The following is a 10,851-nucleotide window of genomic DNA, read 5'->3' as shown; positions in this document are numbered from 1 at the left end:
ACAGACCAATACAGATCCCAAACAAACTTCAACTCCATTTGTGAGTAGAAGAAAACAATTATTAGAATATAATGTGCTTAAATTTGCTTAGATGAGAGGGTCCAGCTCTAGATCAGAGGAACAGGGAAGGATTTGTGAATGTCTGTGTGTTTTAGTTTGGTTTAGCTATAGGCCTGAGAGTGTGTGTAATTGTGTAGAGGGAGAGGAATTTATTGACACTGGGGGTCTGCCTGTCATAAAAGGAGGCAGGAAGCTACAGTTGGGGGATGCTAGGACTGTATGGAACAGAAAGGAAAGAGAGGAGAAGTCTGTTACCCTCGTCCCTGAATGTAATAAAGGCTCATAACTGTCACAACGTAGAAGTAGGTTTGCAGGAGACTCTCCACATGCTTAGCTGTAAAAGTAAGACAACAAGAGGCTAGTGTCCCATTGGAAACTGCCAAATGGAAGTAGAGTGGGGGTCTCAGTGTTTGTAACCTGATCATTATGGTCTGGAGGGGAGATGGACTTTTATGACTGGCAGGAAGTCACATATACAGAGACACACACCCAGTGCTTTAACTGCTACGACACACACACACACACACTTACTCACGTGCACACACACACACAGGTACTCACACACCCAGGCACTCACATGCTCGCACATACATACACAAACACAGTGTTTTGGGTTTATAACACATCATGTGGTTTTTACGATGGGCAGGTCGCTTCTATAAGACTGGTTGTAACAGACAAAGAAGTTGAGACACCGGCCCTGTACATCTCCCCTTCTGGAAGGTGCATCTGTAACTGAAGATGAATAAAGGTTTTGTGAAATAACTACTGAGTTCTGTGGTCGTCTCTGGAGGTGCGTCCTCCTCCCCTGCAGGACGCACCTGAGCAGCATCTGAGACCTGCCACAAAAGTCAAGACTTCATAATGGCAATGCTGACATCTTCTATCGTTATAAAACCTTTTATTGCAAAGCAATAAAAGGATTAGAAATGACTGAAAGATTTATTAGGCTGTGTTTTGAGTTTTGTTCAAAAAAGAATGACTTCATACAGGAAAAAATATATATGACATATGCAGGACACCTTAAACTAGTTTTTTAATTAAGCAGCAAGGCAGAACAAAGTCGGGGCTGTATCAAGACACAGGGACTAAACCCCAATTAAACCAGACACAGAACTGATCCGGAATTAAAACAGGACTACAACAGTCTAAAATCAGGACTACTTAGGACTTAACCAAGACAGAACTAGAATCAAAACACTGAAAATCATCATAGACCTGCACTACAGTTATGTTTTAATTCTACCAAAGTCCACTATTTAGATTCAGAAAAGTTTATATAATTATTTAACCTTGTTGTGCAAACAAGCCTGCATAACTTAATAAATATAGAATTTGAAAAATAACAAACCTAAAAAGTTACACTAGGTACTAGATACATGTTCTGATGAGTTTTGGTAAACAACCATTTGACTAACATGTCTGTCTCACCTGCTCTTGTTCGCTCTCCCTCTCTCTCCCTCTTTGTGCTGACAATCAAGCCAAACACCAACATCATCATCAAATATACAGTTGAAACCAGATATTTACATACTCTTCATCTCAAAACACAAACACTTTTTTAATTGTAACATCAAATCAGACTAAATGTTTATTTTTTTAGATTGATAAATATAAAAAATATATTTGTTAACTTTAAGAGTAAAGAGAGAAATTGTCTATTTCTTAATTGCAAATGGCACCAAATTGTATTCAAAACTGAGCCACACTTATGGAGCTCCACAATTCTTTTCCTGGTGTTTTGTTGACATCTCTTGATTTTCCCATGTCACAGAAACAGGCTCTGTGTTTTGCCTTATATGCATCCACAGCTGTGCCACCAATTTACTCACATGGACTCTACGAACCTATCAGAAGCTTCTTCAGCTCAGAATGGAATCGTCTGGAGTTTTCTTATTAATTAACAATAAACTTAGTGTATATGTACTCCTAAATTTGATGAAAGTGATAAAAATAGACAGCTGCCTCTTTTTATTCTGACATTTAACTAATTCAAATGATATTTCAATATTTATTTATCTAAAACAAAAAACTTTACTCTAATTTGATATTTAACACTAAAAAAAATGTTTTTATGTTTTTTCCCTAAAGTGTATGTAAATATCTGGTTTAAGCTGTGAATATACTGCTGTGTATTGAAATTCCTCTTGTTTTGCATAGGAATATACTGAACAACATACAAAGCATAATATATAAAATAACATCTACCTGAGTTTTTTCTTTGAAAGAAGCTCCTTATGTCCATTCTTGTATATCAGTACATAACTGAAACTGATTTAGAGAGTTTGTTTAGCCGTGGAGGGTAATAACTGAAAATATGAAATAAACACACATGTAAGCTAAGACTCTCTAAAGAAACAGCTTTGTTGTTGTTCGACTTTTCATTTTGCCATTTGTTGATTCACTTGAAGAGCAAGTAACGTAATATGGGTCAAGTGATCAGTTTGATATCAGTCTTTTGTGATACACCGTCATATTTACAATATTTGTACGGTACGAATGATTTGCTTTGGTACCTGGTCAAACTTAAGCTCTCCTCTGTCTGCAGCAAACTCGCAGGCAGCAGCTTCTCCCCCCTCGCTCACAGGCGTAAGTGCTGTGCTCAGTCGCCCAGTGCCTGAGCTCGGATCATACCAAAATTAAGGGGAATTTAGGACTGTGCGCCATGTGCTTCGAATATTGTGTGTAGTTTTTGTTTTATACAGTTGCCAGTCAGTCATCTAACTATGAAACAAATTACACTCCAAAAGACCCCGGGCTTCTGAAAAAGTGACCCATGCTTAAGCCCAGTAAGTCACCCCCCCGCTCCGCCGATGGCCCCACACAAGTCAGCATGTGAAAGAAAATCTGTCCAAAGCAGGAGAAAAAGTAAAAAATGATTGGCAGGGATAATATTGTGGCGTGTTGGGGAGCAGCTAGTTCTCTCCCATCATGCCTTGGGACATGTGCTGCTGTTTAGATGCTCTTGTTTTATTGTTTATGGTTACACTACTTTTAACTGTTATCTTGAATGTTGTGTTTGTACTGCGGTTCAAAGTCACTGACAGTTATTGTTTTATGGACTGAATGCAGTACCATAAGTGAGTTCTGTTATGCTTTTATTGACCCTCAAAGCACAGTGTAGCATAAGCTGTGTGTTTAATAAAGAGCTCCTACCAGCTTGGGGTCAAACAGCTTGGGGTAGAGATTCTTTGCTAAGATTCCTCTGCATGCCACAATACTTTTAAATTAATCATGACAATACAGCAACAGGTGAAGATACATGATAAGACAGCAAACAGGTCCAAGATGACAATGTTGTAGGTAGGTGAAGCAGTCAGGGTGACTCAGTCTTAGTTTCATGAAGGTGGAGCCTTTTTTCCTCTATTCTTGGAGACCATGTTGGAGGATGACTTACAACTTATAGCCTTTGTTGTTGATGTACAGTTGCTTGGACAATGAAATTAGGAAATGACAATGCAGATAGGGAAGACGAGGAAGATGATAATGATGCTAAATGGATGATAGATGAGTGAGCTTAGTTTAGAGATGACGCAGTACATGTATAAAGGGAGGGAGGTGTTCATGGAGGAAAGGTGCAGATCCAAAATGGAGAATGATAAGTTTGCTGGCATCTGGAAAAATTAAAATCGCTCTTAGATTTCTAGGAAAGTTGACTACTTTGACACAGATTTTTTTTTAAAAACTTCAAAAAGACCTATTTAGATATGATATGTCACTTAAATTATTATTTTTTTTCATAAAATGTATTTAATAAAAGAGAGTATCAGTTACAGTTTAGCAATGGAAATTATTTAAAACATAAACATGCATAACATAGACATACACACACAAATCTTCACACATTATGCTATTTGTGAAATAGCATAAGGTTCACATATCCACAGCCTGAATGCATTGTCACACAAACTGAAGCAAGTAATCATTTGAATACATAACAGTGAAGTCATGGCAGAGGCAACAACGAACAATGAGAAAGCAGGACAGCTACAGCTTAACCTGTTCAGTTCACAGAGGGTAAACAACATTTGAATTATTGTCATCCTGAACTAATCTGATTGAAATTGACACTTTCAACAGCAACATGTTCACTTGTCCTATACAGTGCAAATGATTGGAAACATCCTATCAGTGAAAGTGTGTGTATGTGTGTTAGTATCAGGATCAGAGAACGACAGCTTTGTTAAAACCTGATCATTTGAATTCAAACATCAAACTAAAATGTCCTAAAAAACTAACAGAAAGTGTCAGACTGTTTTCTTTGGTCTGTTTTACTCTGAAAATTCAGATTTATGTGACACATTTCTGCTGATCTACACAGATTGAGAGTCAGCAGAGTCAGTATCAAATATTAGAAAATGATTATTACCAGTCTACTTTCATAATTCACCAGTATCCTCTAACCTTCATGTTGCCTCCTGTCATTCAGAGTTGTTTAATCTCAGCTGTAAACTCACTGTGTCATGATCTGGAGCAGCAATAATGTAGAAACTATGAAACAAAAGACACTGCAGTGCCCACAGGAAAAATGTATGACACATTAATAAGAGTTATGTTTACAAGTGTGTGAGTCAGTGCTGTGTTTCATTTTTCAAAAAAAACCTCGAACACTGCTGTGTTCTGCTTTTAAAATGTACATTTATAAATCCATAAAATATCTTTACATGTAGTATTACCCTCATGCGTCCCTCAAAATTTACACCCTTTCATGTCCCTCGGGACCCAAAATGGTCCCCATCCAAAAGGTGATATAGCAATATCATATATGAATTAATTTTTCATTTTTTTTCACATCAGATCTTTTAAACAACTTCAGACCTATCCACAGATATAAAGTTTTTCATTATTTTTTAAATATTTTTGAGGTTTTTATGGCTTTATTGTCATAAAAACCCCTGTTTTTTGGAGGGGAAAAATCCATAATATGCAATATTTTCAAAAAATTAGTTGCAAATGGAACTACTTGGCATGAGGTTATTAGAGCCTTGAATGGGTAAATAATTCATAACAACATTGATTTGGATGCATTATTATTTTTGGAGCAATAAGAGTTTTTACAATTTACACCCTTTCATGTCCCTCGGGACCCAAAAGGGTCCCCATCCAAAAGGTGCTCTAGCAATATCATATATGAATTAATTTTTCATTTTTTTTCACATCAGATCTTTTAAACAACTTCAGACCTAACCATAGATATAAAGTTTTTGTCACGCCGCGCGTAGCAGACGTGTGGAATGTAGATAAGGACCCAAGATGCGGACTGCTAAGTAGTGAGCGAGCTTTATTAACAAAAGGTGAAATACAACACAACAGGAAGGAGGGGGGGCGAGGAACAGAACAGAAAATACTCTAAACTGGGAAAACTAAAACTAAACACAAAACCAGAACACGAGCGAGGGTACCTTGCAGGGAGATCAACGCGAGAGACTGCACAGGAGGACTGAGGGGAAAAGACACAGACGAACCAGCAATCACTAAGACAAAAGACACGACTAAAATACACTCAGAGAACACAGGGAGATTACACACAGGTGGGGGACACAGCTGGGAGAGATTAACATGACGAGACAAGGGAGGCAAACTGAAAACACTCACATCAGACGCAGACCTTCACAATAAAACAGGAAACACATACACACAAAGACACAGACTAGGAGACGCAGACTTAACACAGGAGTAGACGGCAGAACGGAATAACACTAAACAGGAGGAAGAACAGAACCAAAATGACACTAATAGAAAACACAAAACGCTGGGTCAAAAGGACCCAGGATCATGACAGTTTTTCATTATTTTTTAAATATTTTTTAGGTTTTTATGGCTTTATTGTCATAAAAACCCCTGTTTTTTGGAGGGGAAAAATCCATATTATGCAATATTTTCAAAAAATTAGTTGCAAATGGAAATATTTGGCATGAGGTTATTACAGCCTTGAATGGGTAAATAATTCATAACAGCATTGATTTGGATGCATTATTATTTTTGGAACAATGAAAATTTATTGCAAAAACAAACTGAACTGAGCTGAACAAACAAAACAACAAACTGAACAAAGATGTAATTTACATCTTATAACATGAACTACAAAGTATTTTGCAATGGACTTTGCAGACCGGGGCACCACATTTGCAGCAGCTCATTCGGATTCTTCTGCGCCGTTTACATGATGCGCACTGGTTCCTCATCGTGGACCGCTGCTCCTGCTCCTGCTCCTGCTCCTCCTCCTCCTCCTCCTGCTCCTGCTCCTGCTGCTCCTGCTGCTCCTGCTCTCTGCCCTGGGCCTGTAAGACCAGGCTGGCAGCAAATGGTGTTCTGGGCAGGCAGGTTCTCTTCATCATGGTGGGTTTTATAAGGGCTCTGCCAACCTGCTCTATGAACAGACGCCGCAAGTGATACTTTCCCCTGTTCCACTCTGGGTCCACAGCGGTGAATAGGATGAAAGCATTGTAGCAGCTTACATCGATCATGTGGTAGAACAGACACATGGGCCACCTACGTGTCTTCCGACGGCATGAGTAGGTGCCACAAACCTGCAAAACAAAAAGAAATGATCAGATGACATGAATAGATTTATACAGCCATAAGCAAGAGATTCTTCCTGCCTGTGGGCGTCAAACTAGACCCCCCCCCCCTCTCCTTTCTGTAACTATCAAAACTATCGTAGTCTAAAACTATCATCTCATATCAAAACTATCATAGTCACATTATCTGACTTTATCAGTTATAACAATGAGAAACAGTAAACAATTTGGCAAATAAATGACTTATAATTGTGCTTACCTGGTCCAGATGATCCACTGCCCCTTTGCATTTGTTATAATCCAGGATGATGTGGGGCTTTCTTTTGCCAGAGTCCTGGACTTTTGGCTCCCGGTGCCTGGTGCTCAATACGACAACATTTTTTCTTTGCTTGGGGATGTAGGAAACCACAGCCCTGTTGTGGCTAAAGGCAAAGATGGAGGACAGAACTTCTCTGTCTCGAATGTTTAGCAGCTGTGGGGGCAGCTCAGGTTTATTCAACCGCAGAGTGCCCACCAGGGCCATCCTCCTCTTCCTTAATTCCTCTGCAAGAGGAAATGATGCAAAAAAATTGTCGGTTGTGACTGTGTGGCCCTGCAGCCCCTCTGTTAACTCCAGCACCACCCGCATGCCTTGGTTGACCTCTCTATTTGCTGATGCAGACTTTCCTGTATACACTTGAAGCCTCCAGGCATAGGAGGTCTGCACGTCGCATAGGGCCCAGATCTTCAGCCCATATTTAGCCGGTTTGGAGGGCATGTACTGCTTGAATGAACAGCGGCCCTTAAAAGGGACCAGCTGTTCATCTACACAGATATCCCTCCCTGGGTTGAAAAATTTGGGCAGGCGGTCGCTCCATTTGCTCCATAAATCTTTTATTGGAGTCAGCTTGTCCCCCCTGTAGCGACCTGGACGGGAGAGACGATCATCAAATCTTACTGCCCGGTTAATTTGCTCAAATCTTTTTTTTGACATGGTGGCAGGAAACAGAAGACGCCCATCCCCATCCCACATCCCACAGGCTTGTCGTTGTTTCATGTTGAGACCTGTACAGGCCAGCCAGGATCAAAAGCCCCATGTAGGCGCGCAGCTCCTCCTCATCTATGTCCTTCCAGTCTTTTACTAACCTGTTGCCTTGCAGGTTGGTGAAATGCAGGATTAGCTGCATAATGTCCTCAGCAAAAAAAAGATTGAAAGTGCTCACAGGGCTGCTGATCCTACGAATTGCATAATGGGTTGGTCCTGGGGTTAAAATGGGAGGAGGAAAAAATGGCAGGACCTCTTCATGTGTGGGTTGCCACATGATTTCTCCATTTTTAGATCTCCACTGGTCATCCTCCAGTCTTGTCTCTTCCTCCTGCTCTTCTTCCTCCTCCTCCTCCTCCTCCTCCTCCTCCTCCGACGAGCTGCAAAGCTCCTCGGTGCCTGGCAAAAATTCTTCTTCGCTGTCAGAAGTATCTCCACTGCTTGTGGTATCTTTTTCACTTTCTGAAGAGTGCAAAACTGCAGCAACAGCCTCCTCTACACTGAGTGTACGCTTCATTGTGTCTGTGCAGAAATGACCACTAAGACCAGGCTGCAAAGTATTCTCATAGACTTCAAAGGTGCACCTGAATAAACATGCTATACCATGCATCCAATAAGAGAGAGGAGGCTCTCCCTGATAAAAAAAAAAAACATAAACGCACCACCTTTGGCCTTTGAGCTCTCTCCCTCCCTCTCTCTCTCTCTCTCTCTCTCTCTCACACACACACACACACACACACACACCCACATACACATACACAATACCATTTTATGGTGGTCAGCTGTTTTATTGTCATGCATTTTGCAAGGTAAGATAACCATGTCCTGCATTCAAAACCACTGAAAATGTCTATGGTGGTGCTATGCCTAATATTGTGGTCATTTGATCCAAAACCTATTTTTCCTTTATTTTGAAGGCAGATGCTTAGATCCATTAGGTATTCACGAGAAAAGCATTATCACATGTCAGGATTACAGTATGTTGAAAATATGTGATTATAATGGGAGTCAATGGGGCCCAAAATGGTACGAGGGATATGAAAGGTAGTACATATGTGAATCTCCTTTACTATACACCACACCATAGAGGGGATCATTGAATTTTAAAAATAATCCTAAAATACACATCCTGGCCAAGTTTCATGCAACTAGTCTTTAAAATGACTCATATATTGAAAATCAAAAATCCAAAGTTACCCAAAAGGGTAACTTTTTTTTATGAGGAATGCATGAGGGTTAATTAACAATTTTTATAAAAAAAAGATAAAAAGATAAAAATATTATTTTTTCATAACACAATTTAAACTTATCAATAAAAACATTAAAGCATCAAGTACAAAGTTTAAGTCTCTAAATGAATCCTGAGGGTCTGAACTCACAGCTACATCGATCGAAGAACACAAACACCACTGATTCTGTAAGAAAAGAAAAGCATCACTTCCTGTTCTACGCTACAGCTTAATCAGAGCTTATCATACATAATCATCATTATAAAATCAATGTGAATACTTCATTACAAACAGCCATTCAGTAAAAAACTGAATCACAGGAAATGAAATAAAACTAAACATCTCAAATCAGCTTCACGTTGCTCTGAGGTCGATGATTTCATTTAGTTTCAGTTCCATAACACAGTGAATATTTAGAATAGAATACAATTCAACTTTATTGTCATGTCACAGGTACAGGGCAACGAAATGCAGTTTGCATCCATCCAGAAAGTGCTTTAGCCGCGATATAGATATATTACAATATATATTAGCAATAATAGAGATGTGTAAGTATATTACAGAAATGGGTCTATTATGGTATGTTATAATGTACACGGTGTGAAGGTATGTTATGAATATTCTATAACTATAAGTATGTACAGGCTGTAGTGAGTACAAGCTATGTACAGGATATAAATATGAAAAACTATACAGAATATGAAATAAATAACTTTACAGAAATCTGAGATATACAGTTATACAGAAATGTGAACTATGCAAGTTATAAACAGTTGTAGGATTAAAAATTATCGTATGTACAGAATGATTATTTACACAGAACTATACAGTAGTGCAGTTAAGATAAGTGAGATATGTGGATAATTTCTACAGAGGCTGTATAAAGTGCTAGTGGTTGTGAGTGGTGGTTCAGTCCATGTTATTACTGTGTGTATGAGGGTACAGTTGTCCATTGTGTGTGTGTAGGTGGTTGTGGGTGTGTGTGTGTTCAGTCCATGAGTTTAACGTGGGTCAGATGTCAGGAGGCAGAGTTCAGGAGTCTGACAGCTGTGGGGAAGAAGCTGTTCCGGTACCTGGTGGTCTTAGTCCGGAGGCTCCTGTAGCGCCTCCCAGAGGGCAGGAGGGTGAAGAGTCTGTGTGATGGGTGACTGGGGTCTCTGATGATTTTCCCAGCCCTTTTCAGACACCGCTTCCTGTAGATGTCCTTTATGGCAGGAAGTGGTGCTCCGGCGATGCGCTGGGCAGTTTTCACGACCCTCTGCAACGCCTTCCGGTCCGAGGCGGAGCAGTTCCCGTACCAGACTGTTATACAGTTGGTCAGGATGCTCTCGATGGTGCAGCGATAGAAGTTCACCAGGATGTCTGAGGACAGGTGGTTCTTCCTCAGAGTCCTCAAGAAGAAGAGGCGCTGGTGAGCCTTCTTGACCAGCTTGGAGCAGTTGGTTGTCCAGGTGAGATCCTCGGAGATGTGGACTCCCAGGAACTTGAAGCTGCTCACACGCTCCACAGCCGTCCCCTTAATGTGGATGGGTGGATGTGGGTCAGCATTCCTCCTGTAGTCCACGATGAGCTCCTTGGTCTTCTCGGTGTTAAGCAGCAGGTTGTTTGTGTCGCACCACTCAGCCAGATGATCCACCTCCTCCCTGTAGACGGTCTCATCGTTGTCGCTGATGAGGCCAATCACCGTGGTGTCATCTGCAAACTTAATGATGGTGTTAGAACCATCAGCAGGTCTGCAGTCGTGGGTGAAGAGGGAGTAGAGGAAAGGGCTCATCACACAGCCTTGTGGTACCCCGGTGTTCATTGTGATTGTAGATGAGCAGCATCTGTTCACACAGATGATTCCTGTGATGAGAAGCTGTTATCAAATGATTTATATTTTCTATGAACTTTTTTGTGATAGAAAATGATTCAAACTAAACTCAATAAAACACTTTCTAACTCTGTAAACACAAATGTGACTCTATTATTTCCTACAGTGTTAAACTTGAATAAATCTTTATTTACATGCAGAAAA

General features: G+C 40.2%; 1 pseudogene; it reads right to left on the bottom strand.

Moving 5' to 3' along the window:
* Positions 1–5,847: 5,847 nt before the first annotated feature.
* On the bottom strand, positions 5,848–8,206 carry LOC106098663 (piggyBac transposable element-derived protein 4-like; annotated as a pseudogene).
* Positions 8,207–10,851: the final 2,645 nt, after the last annotated feature.

Source organism: Oreochromis niloticus, linkage group LG18, assembly GCF_001858045.2.
Source record: "Oreochromis niloticus isolate F11D_XX linkage group LG18, O_niloticus_UMD_NMBU, whole genome shotgun sequence".
NCBI lineage: Eukaryota > Metazoa > Chordata > Actinopteri > Cichliformes > Cichlidae > Oreochromis > Oreochromis niloticus.
The sequence above is the reverse complement of the archived record's forward strand: the minus strand, read 5'-3'. Positions and strand labels throughout refer to the sequence as shown.